The sequence below is a fragment of the Tursiops truncatus genome, chromosome 5, assembly GCF_011762595.2.
Source record: "Tursiops truncatus isolate mTurTru1 chromosome 5, mTurTru1.mat.Y, whole genome shotgun sequence".
In the NCBI taxonomy this organism is placed as follows: Eukaryota; Metazoa; Chordata; class Mammalia; order Artiodactyla; family Delphinidae; genus Tursiops; species Tursiops truncatus.
The window spans coordinates 38,030,734-38,043,521 of record NC_047038.1 but is presented as its reverse complement, the minus strand read 5'-3'; the positions used below and the strand labels follow the sequence as shown (position 1 = coordinate 38,043,521).

General features: G+C 41.3%; 1 long non-coding RNA gene across 1 annotated transcript in view; it reads right to left on the bottom strand.

The window, feature by feature from the left end:
* Positions 1-12,788, bottom strand: part of LOC117312386 (uncharacterized) — a 141,624-nt gene that overhangs the window by 13,694 nt on the left and 115,142 nt on the right. Inside the window, exons 4-5 of the long non-coding RNA XR_012331933.1 lie at positions 9,508-9,596; positions 5,221-7,401 (exon numbers count right to left, since the gene is read on the bottom strand). This is a non-coding gene — a long non-coding RNA (uncharacterized lncRNA). The remainder of the gene's footprint in view (positions 1-5,220; positions 7,402-9,507; positions 9,597-12,788) is intronic.

Here is a 12,788-nt window from a genome sequence, read left to right as displayed (position 1 = left end):
ACGGGCTTCTCATTGTGGTGGCTTCTCTTGTGGAGCACGGGTTCTAGGCACGTGGGCTTCAGTAGTTGCAGCACGTGGGCTCGGTAGTTGCGGCACATGGGCCCTAGAGTGTGTGAGCTTCAGTAGTTGCGACGCACTGGCTCTAGGGTGCACAGACTTCAGTAGCTGTGGCTCACGGGCTCTAGAGCACAGGCTCAGTAGTTGTGGCGCACAGGCTTAGTTGCTCCACGGCACGTGGGATCTTCCCGGACCAGGGCTCGAACCCATGTCCCCTGCATTGGCAGGTGGATTCCTAACCACTGCGCCACCAGGGAAGTCCCTGATCTGATCATCTAATAGCAAACACTGTCTGTGCATTTACCATGTTCCAGGAGCAGATCTAATGTGAATTTGCCTACTGACTCTGTGGATGAAAATGGTGCCTGCCATATCAGCAAACAAGAATGCTGCAGCCATCAGCCACTACCATCGGCCTGATGGTGAGCCAGAGGGAACTCAGGATGGAAACAAATGGGCTCCCTCACCCTCCCCACCCCCGCCCCTGCCTCTGAGAGTACACCCTGAAGGGACTCAGGATGGGAAAGCACAGGATACTGGCCCCAGATAGCTAAAGCACGTAGCAAGGGAATGATTTCAACGAGCCCACTGCAAAAGGCGCTAACCTGGTTAACTTGAGATATCTGGCTTTCTTTAATATCTGGCTTTGATGCTCCGACTACCCGTTTTTTATAGCAAAAGCATCTATATACCCCTTACCTGGCTCCTCCCTTACCTCTTCAGAGCAGTCCCTCAGAGACATCTGAGAGGCTGCCTCCTTGGCTTAAGTCCTTGGAAAGTCCACTGAATAATATCTAATTCTCAATTTTTAGGTTGTGCATTTTTTTTTCAGTCGACAACTCTTTCCATCAAACCTCTGAAGTAGGCACCAATAGTATACCCACTTTACAGAGGAGGAAACTAAACAGAGGGAGGATAAATATCTTGTACAAGTTCATATACCTAGCAAGAGATTGTTCTAGCCCTCAAATTCAGACAGCCTATCTCTGGAGCCCATGCACGCTCTTCACCTCTGCGCTGTGTATTTGAATATTACAGACTGGGAGTGAAAGACCTTGATTTGTGCTCCAAGACCAACAGTTCATTTATCGTATGACTTCGAGTAGGTAACTTTTGAACAGATTGAAAATACAAGTAAGTTACCATCACTCTCTTTTGAGGACTCGAGTGTTCAAGAATCCAGGTGCAGACAGACCTGTCTTTCCTATGTGAAGATGAGGCTACCAGCACATCATCACAATGGATTATTTTTTCCTAATTTTCACTATTCCTGGAAAAAGAATGCATAATGCATTCAAGTCACATATCAGTGTGTTTTGAGGACAATGACATCCAAACCACTTTCTGTACATCTCTTGGGGAACATGGTCTCCTTTTTTGTGTTTAACATCATTTGTTGCCTCAGATTCTTTTGTTGGCAAAGGAAGGCAGCTTTGCAAGTGGGGCACTCATCTCTTTCAGCAAAATGTACTAGGTTGTGAAACATAACTTTATTAACATAGTGAAGTTGATAGTTTCCATATAGACCTAAGTGAAGTAAATTTGGTTTAGGTTCTGGAAAGCTCTGGATAAATATTGAACAGGTTTTGGAATAATGGCTTTGTTTACGGGACTTTTATGCATTCATCTGACTTGTATTCATTTAAAGTCATTGCCATGAACCTTATGTCTTAGAGAAAAGTTTGCTCACCACCTGGCTCTGAATAAACCACATCATTAGTCTCTTGATGGAGGTAAATAGGTGATTATGGATTAGTCAAAGAGTACTGGTGTGCATTTCCTCACCCCAGCCTTTCACAGTAGACGGACACTATGAGGATTCACGAGGAGGAATGCTGATGCTTGATTGGGTCAGATTTCATCACTTGGTCCCTGGGATGTCTCTGCAGTCTATTGTTGATGCCGTTCTTGTTTGTAAACTGGTTCCCTGGCTCTAGTCTTTCACCTTCTCCTCTGCATTATGGCAAAGTCATCTCTCACAAGTTCCCCTTCCCTTCACCCACTACTGGCTCCCATTGGGCCAAGTCCTGGCTCCTGAGGGTAACCCACCAGACCCCTGTGTCATGGCCTTGCATCCTTGCAAAGTCTCGTCTTTCTTTTTGCAATGTTTTAAACTTATTTTGATATAATTTCAAAATCGCAAAATGTTGCAAAAATAAGGACTCCAAAGAGCTTTTACCCAGAGTCACCTATTGCTTACATTTCCCCCATTTGTTTATTTTCTCTGTGTGTGTATTTAGATACACATATATGTAAACATATGTGGACACACACATATGTAAATATATATGTGGATACACACATACTCTGAAATAGTTTAGAAAAAGATGTGTAAGTTGAAGACATCAAAATCCTTTACCCCTAAGTATGCCCATATGTATTTCCTAAGAACAGAAACATTTTCTTACATAACCACAGTACAGTGATCAAACTCAGGAAATTTAATATGGATTTATCTAATTTGTAGCCCATACTTAAATTTTCATCAGTTGCCTTAATGTCTATCAGGATCCAATACAGGATCACAGGTTATATGTGCTCTTCTTGTCTTATTCTTTCATAGTTTTGAAGAGTGAGGGTCATTTTTGGGGAGGTAGAGAATCTGTCAAAGTCAAAAAACACAACTTAGGTCTGAGGTTTATTCATGATTCAAGTTATACGCAGCAGGAATACGGTAAGAGTGATGTGGTGTCTTTCTCAGTGCCTCTCGTCAGAAGGCACATGACATTGCTTTGTCCCAATATTGGTAATGTTAGTTCTGATCAATTGGTTAGGAGGTGCCTGTTCGATTTCTCAACATTAAAATTACCATTTTCCCCTTTGTAATTAATAGGTAATTTGAGGGGAGACACTTTGGGACTATGTAAATATCGCATCAAACTTTCATCCATTAGTTCTAGTCTCCAATGCTGATTTTTGAATTCCGTTTCTTCTCCCACTCCCTCGTGCAAAGGTACCTTATCAGGGCTTCCAGAGTTCTGGCTGTTTCCTCCTTCCTAAGTTATAATGATGCCATTAATATGGCAGGTCGGCATGCTTTAATCTTTATTATTTCCTTCCTTATGCTCACTCTGGGCTTAGTTTGTTGTTCTTTTTCTAGTTCCTTGAGATGTAAAGTTGGGCTGTTTGAGACATTTCATTTTCCTTAATGTAGACATTTATCACTAAAACTTCTTAGAGCTGCTTTTGCTCTATCCCAAAAGTTTTGGTATATTGTGTTTCCATTTTCATGTGTCTCAAAGAATTTATTCTTTGACCCATTGGTTTTCTGGAAGTGTGTCATTTAATTTCCACATATTTGACATTTTCAATTTTCCTTCTGTTATCGATTTCTAATTTCCTATCATTGTGGTCAGAAAAGATACTTGATATGGTTTCAACTTTATTAAATTTGATAAAACAGGTCTGTGACCCAACATATGATCTATCCTGGGGAATGTTCCATGTGCACTTGAGAAGAACATGTATTCTGCTGCTGTTGAATGGAATGTACTATAAACAGAATGTTAGGTGCATTTGGTCTGGAGTATTATTCAAGTCTGCTCTTTCCTTATTGACTTGCTGTCTGGATGATCTATCCATTGTTGAAAGTGGACTCTTGAAACCCCCTACGACTATTGTATTGCTGTCTAAATATCTGTTAATATTTGCTTAATACATTTAGGTGCTCCACTCTTGGTGCATAAATATTCACAATCATTTCATCCCGTTTATCATTATATAATGACCTTCTTTATCTCTTATCTGATATAACAACAGCCACCCCTGCTCTCTTTTGGTTACCATTTGTATGAAAATATCTTTTTCTATCCCCTCATTTTCAGCCAGTGTGTGTCCTTAAAGTGAGTCTCTTGTAGACAGCATTGAATCTTGTTTTTTTGTTCATTCAGCCACTCTGTGTCTTTTGATTTACATTTCCAGAAACTATTGATAAATTAGGACTTACTATTGCTATTTTGTTAATTTCTAGTTCCTTTGTTTTGTAGTTCCTTTGTTCCTTTCTTCCTCTTTGTCTTCCTTTGTGATTTGTTGATTACCAGCCCCCTGCCCCCCTGCCCCGCCCCCCCATGCTTCCATTCCTTTCTCTTTATCTTTTGCGTATTCACTAGAGATTTTCATTTGACCTTTATAGAAATTCCATGAGGTGGGAACTACTAGCATTCCCATTTTATATATGAGAAAATGAGCACAGAGGCTACGTATATTCAAGGTTATGTGGCTAAAGAATGACAAGACTAGGATATAAATCCATGGGATCTTGTCCCAGATTTCAAGTGCCATATGAACTACTGGAAACTAAACAACCTCCTGCGGAGGTGGAGCCAATACTATGATTACTGGAGTCCTCTCCCTGTTAAACTCTATGCAAATACGGAGGAAATCTATCAACACACAGTGACATGATGTCTTTGGCTTCTTTGTATCAAAACTGTGCTCATGGAATGAACTCCTTAGGATTTCTAGATTTAGTAAGTAAAAATACAGATGCCCAGTTAATTTTTTTAGTATAAATATGTTCTATACATTCTCTGGAACATGCTATGAAAAGTAGCATTTTATCTGAAATTCAAATTTAATTGGATATCCTGTAATTTATCTGGGAACCCTACCTTAGCTACATCTAGTAGGTACATCACTAAAAGTTACTCCATGCTTTTTCCTACTGAACACGGCCATATACCTGATAAGGGGCTAATATCCAAAATATATAAGAAACTCATATGGCTCACCAACAAAAAAATTAAATCCAATTAAAAATGGCAGAGGAACTGAATAGACTTTTCTTTTTTCAAAGAAAATACACAGATGGCTGATAAATGGAATGTTGCCTGCCATATCAGTAAACAGGATGTCACAGTCATCAGCAATTGTAGCCACAGTGAATGGTGAGCGGGTGAGTCCTGAGGGAACTCAGGAAGGAAACAAAGAATACCTGCCCTCTAGCAGCCATCAGACTGCAGCCACTCCCCACGGTGAGCCCTGAGGAAACTCAGGACATAAAAACGCAGGGTACTGGTCCCAGAGAGCTGAGGTGCATACCAAAGGAATGATTTCAGTGAGCCCAGACTCTTGCATCTTCCCATACACAGAAAAGTGCTAAATTCCTGAACTTGGGATATCTGGTTTTCTTTAATTAACAACCATCTTTTGAGTTCAGACTACCTGCCCTTTGTGACAAAACTTCTGTATAACCTGGCTCCCCACTCCTTCCTCCTCAGAGCAATTCTCTCAGGGTTACTTGAGATGCTGCCTCCCGGGCTTGAAGTCCTAAAAATTCCTGCCGAGTTAAAACATAACTCTCAACTTTTAGGTTGTGAATAATTTTTTAGTCGACAGCCAAGATATGGAAACAACCCAAGTGTCCTTCGACACATGAATGGATAAAAAAATGTAGTGCGTGAGGTTGTGTGTGTATATAGTAGTGTATAAGGGTATACATATATATATATATATATATATACACACACACACACACACAAACATACACGTAATAGAATACTATTCAGCCATAAAAAAGGATATCTTGCTATTTACAACAACATGGATAAAGCTGGAGAATATTATTTTAAGTGAAATAAGACAGAATACTGTATGAAAATACTGTATACTTAAGATTTGCTAAGAAAGTAAATCTTAAGCGTTCTCACCACACAGAAAAAAGGTAACTATGTGAGGTGATGGATGTGTTCATTAGCTTGATTGTGGTAATCATCTCACAATGTATATATATTAAATCATGTTGTACACCTTAAAAATATTACATTATACAACCTAAGTATATGTCATTTTTATTTGTTAATCATACCCCAATAAACCTGGGAAAAAATTTAAAAGATTAAATGAATTAATACATGTAACACACATAGATCAATGCCTGGTGCATAGTAAATTCTCAGTAAGTGGTAGCTATTACTATGTTCTCTGTGTTTATACTCTGCCATGACTGGAGGAATCCTGTCACTTTTTTCACTTCCTTGCCTCAAATCTCTTTAGAAGAATGGGGTGGACATGGAATTGATTCCAAAGGTGCTGGTGAATTTAATTAACTTCCTTTATTTCTCCCTAGTCTAAAGGGCAAAATCATAATAACAGCTAATGTTCATTATATACTTACTGTGACAGATGTTGCACTACAAACGGTACATGGGTTGTTGGGAGGATTAGAGGCTGGTACCATTATTATCCCAGTTTTACACAGGAAGGGACCCAACCTCAACACCCAGCTGGGAAGTGGCCAAGCTCAGGAGTGCCCCAGCCCATCCACTGAGACTGAGCTTCCAACTACCATCCTGCCTTCCAGGACTCCATTGGTTTCCCCGCAACCCTCATCAGGTCATCCCTCCCTTTCCCCAAAAGGCCTATTCAAATGCTACTTGACCTCTAAAGTTTAGTTCTACCCTTTCAAGTTAGTCTTAGTGGCCTACGCAAGGCTATTCTGACCTCCTCTTTGATAATCTGAGTCTCGTCCTTTGCAAAATGAGGTTAAGGAGACAAGAATGAAAAGACAATGGTTTTGTTATTTTTAAGGACCTTCCTTTTAGGAATTTAATCCCTGCTATTTCCTACAATTACACACAAGATGGCAGTGTTCAATTAGTCAAAAGGAAAATCCTAGGCTCTGGATAGGCAGTATAGAAAAAGGCATTTAACCAATTCTAAATTGCTCTCAGACCCCTCAGAACTTCTTGGAGGTACTTGGTCAACAATTGTGGGACTTCCCTGGTGGTCCAGTGGTTAAGACTCCGCGATCCCAATGCAGGGGCCCTGGGTTTGATCCCTGGTCAGGGAACTAGATCCCACACGCGGCAACTAAGAGCCCAGCCCGCGTGCTGCAGCAAAGATCCAAATAAATAAACTTAGAAAATCAACAATTTCAAGTGGTGCCGCTATATTCTGACAGCATTCCTGAGAGCTAGCGGGAACGTGGATTAGCTTCACAGGAGCGACAAGGAAATTCATGCAGGGCAAGTGGAACGGGAAAGTCATGATCTGTAAGCGGCTGGCCTAGGACCAGAGCCCAGGTCTTCATGGTCACTTACGTAAACCTGTAACCTGAAAACTGGGTTAGCCTCTTGGTGGGGTTGAGCCAAAAGACACAACCAAGTCAAAGATGGGGAGAAGGAAGGATTTATTACTTGCAGCAAGTAAGGAGAACACTGGGGATCTTTCCCAGAGCAGTGTCTCCCCAACAGCAAAATTGGGGAAGTTTTAAGCCAAGGGCACATGTATATGCACGAAGGGGCTTGAGCAGAGGAAAATTCAGCATAAAATTGGGGCAAACTTTAGTTGAAGTCTCGAAGGTCAGAAAAGGTCAATATCATCATCTCTGAGGCTCCAGTTGGTCTGGTGGTTGGGAGGTGAGGGGTAGGGGTGGTGGTTAAATTCTGGAAAACAGCTCAAGAAAGTGCTTCAGGCTAATTTCAACCAGCAAAGCAGAACTGGGGGTCTTTACAAATGATTCATTATCTTTGCTATTGTTACTTCTCTTGCCTGTTAACAATCGTTTGTTCTTTTCTTCCCTCAAGATCTTTATTACTGAGACCTGTTCAAGGACAAGCATTGTGGCCCAACTTAATGGCCCAACAAAATGGCTTAGGCCAGAAATGGCTTCTCTTGTGTCAAAAAGCGATAACTGGTTCTTTTCCTCTGGGAGGTCCCCTACCCTATCTGCTCACAAACTGAAGGAATATTAAAGATAGTAAATGTAGGGAGAAAAAATAAACAAAAACAAAAAACCATGTGTTCTGTGTGGTCAAAGTATCTCAAAATACCTGTTCTGAAGGCAGTCTGATGACAGTAGGTGGACATAAATAGAACAAACCCTGCAAAACCAGGGAGAAGTCAAGTCCTGTGATTCATCCACCACCATCCTTTTTTTCTATACTAATCATATGTATTACATAAACATACATTATGAACCTCATAAGAAAGTGAAATAGCTTAAAATACGTAGAACTGTTTAAACCAAAAATTGAGAGGAAAAATAGCCTTAAGTATTTATCTAAATGTAGGGTGAGGCCACTCAAGGTGGCTGTTCTCTTGCTCTCTGTACATCCCCTGCCCCACCAGTGCCTGTTTCACCTACACCTAAGCACATGACTGACCTTCCTACAAACTTGCCCCAGGCCCCAGCCAGTGACTGTTCTCATCAAAGGGGTGGTGAGGGGCGTGCCCCTCTACTGGTTTCCCTGGTAACTAATGAGCCCACCTGACATCAATTCCCCTATAACCTGTAATCTCCCCTTCCCCCTGGAGTGAAGACTGCCACCATGTCCTGCCTGCTTCCTGCAGCACACGGTGGAGTGTTGCTCCAGGACCTTGCTTCAGACATGTAAGCTCCCCCATCCATTACACCACTGATGTCTCTGTTGCTGAGTCCAGGCTCTTTCTTCGATCTTGTAGGTGGGCAAGCACAGAGCTAGTAGGCCTGCAGGGTGCAGCCCAACACTAAGTATTTACCATTTGCAATTATTCCTTCCTGAAGAGCCAGGTTCACCTTAGTGTTTTTTCTCTTCAACCTGAAGAATTCACTTTAGCATTTCCTGTAGGGTGGGAGTGTGGAAATGCTGACAACAAATTCTCTTAATTTTCTTTCATTTGCAAATGTCTTTTATTTCATTTCATCCTTGAGGGACACTTTTGCTTGATATGGAATTCTAGGCTGATAGCTGTTCCTTTCAGTACTTTCAGATGTTGTTCCCTTGTCTTCTGGTTTCTGTAGTTTCTGATAAGTCACTGATCACTTAAACCATCGTTCCCTATATGTATTATACATTCTTCTCTGTATGCTTACAAAATTCTTTTTATCTTTGGGGATCAGTAGTCTAAGGTGTGCCTAGCCCAGGTTTTCATGTGTTCATTCTATTTAGGATTTGCTGAGCTTCTTAGATCTGTACATTTATTTATATCTTTACCCAAATTTGAAAAAAGTTTGACCATCATTTCTTCAAATATTTGTCCACTTCTCTCTACTTTGCTTCTAGGATTACAATTACCTGTATATAATTGCTCTTTTGATATTGTCCCACAGGTTCCTATGAAGCTTCAATATTTGTCAAGTTGTATAACTTCTATTGCTCTTTCTTAGAATCTAAGTTATTCACTCTAGTGGCTTTTACTGAGTTTTCTTTTCTCTGGAGGCTTTTCAATGGATTTGGTTGAAAGTAAAAAACCTTGACCCCTTGACCCCAGCTCATTATTCTGCATTGAGCCATTTCCACAGACCTCAGTGACTAATCTCAGAAGAAAACCAAACTAAACCAACCAAAACAAAATCAATACATGCCAACAGCTATTCACAAACTCACAGATCAACTTCAGATTCATTCTCAAGGAGACCACAATCATGATTGCAGCGGTTTCCAAATTACTGATCCCCTCAGATATTCCCCTCTCCACTAGGTAGTTAAGTGAGAAATTTGGATTAAAAAAAAAATCTAGCATACTCACCTTCTCTTACTTTCAATTGTCTCTTTAACTAAACCAGTTTCTGCTTTGATAACCCAGGTAAAATTTTAGTTTGTCCTCTTCCTGCAAACCTTCAAAAGAGAATCAGAAGGTGTGGACAAAGAATGTCACCGCCATATCAGTAAACAAAGGATGTTGCAGCCATCAAGCCCTCAGCCACTGCACCCGCCCAGACTGTACACCCTGAAGGGATTCAGGATGAAGAAAGGCAGGATACTGGCCCTAGATAGTCAAGGTGCGTATCAAAGGCATGATTTCATTGAGCCCAGACTCTTGCATCTTCCCAAACATAGAAAAGTGCCAAATAAATTAACTTGATATCTGTTTTTCTTTAACAGTAATCTTTTGATGTTCCGACTACCTGTTTTTTACAGCAAAAACTTCTATATATCCTAGCTCCTCGTTTTCCTCATTGGAGCAGTCCCTCAGAGACATCTGAGAGGCTGCCTTCAGGGCTAAAGTCCTCAGCAAGTCCACCAAATAAAATGTAATTCTCAAAATTTAGATTGTACTTTTTTTTTTTTTTTTCAGTCGACATAGGGTAGAATATAACTTCCACAAAGTCCTGGTGATGGAAGTAGGAGATACACGTTCTCCGTACTCTTCATGGTATCCTCTGGATTCTCTCTTAACATCAGAGTGATGGATCTGGGCTGCTCTCTGGACTGATGACCTCAGGGAAATGAATGGTCATATTGATGAGGGTTCCCCAGAGAAAGAACCAATAGAATATATATGGATATATACAGGAGATTTATTATAGGAATTGACTCATGATTATGGAGGCCAAGGAGTTCCACAGTCTGCCACCAACAAGCTGCAGAATGAAGAAAGCCAGTGGTGTAATTCAGTCCAAGTCTGAAGGCCTGAGAAGAGAGGATGGTGTAAGTCCCAGTCTGAGTCCAGAGGCCCGAGAGCCAGGTGTATTGGTGTCCAAGGGCAGAAATAGATGGATGCCAATTCAAGCAAAAAGCAAAACTGCCCTTCCTTTACCTTTTTGTTCTATTCAGGCCCTCAGTGGATTGGATGATATCCACCTGCGTTGGTGAGGGTGACTTTTTAAACTCAGTTTACTGATTCAAATGTTAATCTCATCCAGAAACACCCTCACAGACATACCAAGAAACAACATTTCACCAAATATGTGGGCATTGCTTTGCCCAGTTGACACAAATATTAACCATCACACTGGTCTTGTCTGGATTTTTGGTGGACTTGATGCTCGAATGTGTGGTTCCAGGAATTCTCCTTTTGTTGAAGGCCCCTCTTACTAGGAACAACCACTTTATATCAAGCCTCGATCACTCTGCTTTCCCTGCCAGCTCTTCGGTGCCCCATCATAGAAGATGCTCTTTCCACGACTATGAGCTGCTAAGGTCATCAATTGGCTGCCTCTGTCCAACCACTATTCACGATTATACTGGAACTGGCTGCATGAGGTGCTTCCTCTAGGGTTTACAGCCTTCATAGAACTCACAGAAGTGAGTCACTTCCAACAGTTTGCCTTGCAGGTTCCTGATCAACCCAGGCCAGTCATTCCCCACTGCTCACGAGTCCATGTATAGCCTTACTTCAGGCCACTTCTCTCTACATCAAGTCATTGACCAGCTGCACAGGCTAATCTGTCCACTTTCAAAGGCCACCTCTGAGTGAGGCTGTGGCGCCCAGCAGTTTATTTTCCACTTGCACCAACATTCCATGCCGATTTAATCAAGGCTGAGCTTTTCTTCCTGCATTAGAAAGTCTGGGAGAAATCCCTCAAATCAGGTCAGAGATGTAAGCTGAGAGAGCTTATTCATGTCCTCTGGACCTGCTCGATCCCAATCCCATGTATCATTTTATTTGTTGTTCATTTCTACTAGGCCTGCCCAACCTTATGACTTAGCGTCTGACAGTGCCCATTGTGGGCATTTCTGACCACGTGACTGGGATTCACAAGACTCTTGCTCTTCATGGGATTTTGGTTAAATTTCTAGCTCCGATAACCTGATAAGGTGGTATATCAATGATATTACTCAGCAACATTGTTTATGGTAAGCATGACTTTGGTGAACCAAATCTGGACTTTGAGGAACTATCAATTCTTGACAGGGATACCATAGTTTGGGTTTCCCTGCATGCAGGGACTCTTGTAACCAGCACATGGGAACCTGGAAACTATACCAGTGGTTTTATTGCAAGAGAGCTGGGATCCTGTGTAGAATGAAGCTTTTGAGCCTGAGCAGTTCCTGTTCTTGCTCAATGTGGATCCGAGTGTGCGAACCTGAGTTATTCCAGGTGGCTACATGGACTGCTCTGTGGAATATTAGAAGGAACTGCACTGGAAAAGGAATGCCTGATGCGGCTACCCCGGCAAGGTGTGGTTTCTGTCCCGTGTCCTTCTGAGTCAACAAAAGTGTGTGAGTCTGAACATTTAGTACAGCTCATCAAGGCCCTCTGGTGGACATGGCAGGTTACATAGTCACCTCGTATCCCACGGGGCCATGTATCGTGCTCAGTTGCTATCAGGGCATGAGCCCAGAGCCTCTCATGCTTTGCCATAATAGGAAAACACTGAGGATGGGGGCCAGGTTTGCACCATGTGTGAATTCTAAGGAAACTCCCCACAGCAACAGCTGGAACAAAATACAGGTGAGGTAGAGGGGATCTGAAGTGGCTAAAAAGTTTCTAGTTCACAGAATTATAGAAGTTGGACATCAGGGATTGTGTTAAATAGCAGATTAGATAAGGCTGAGAGAAACAGTGAGCTAGAAAATGAAGCTGAAGAGATTACAGTGTAAAGACACAGAGAAGTGGAAATATGACAGAGCCATCAGGAGACGTGGATGATTAAGTAAGAAAGTTTTAAAATGTCCCTCTGGAGCTACAGAAAGTTATAACTTAAAACACAGGGCAAAGGAAACACTACTTGATACTGAAGGGTTAATGACCAAGAGTTTTCACAGCTAATGAAAAACACCAATCCATACATTTGTGAAGCTCAACCAATCCCAAACAGATAAAGGAAATAGAAATTTATCACCTAGACACACCCTAATGAAACTGAAGACAAAGGAATAATCTTAAAAAAACAGCCAAAGGGTAAACCATTATTATTTACTGAAGAAATATAAATTGCTATTTTTAAGCAGCAATATTGAAAGCTAGAAAACAGTGAGTTACACCTTTAAAGTGACAAGGGAAAATAACTGTCAATTTAAAATATATGTTTACTAAAATCATCTGAAAAGACATGTTCAGATAAAAAATTTACCACAAACCTA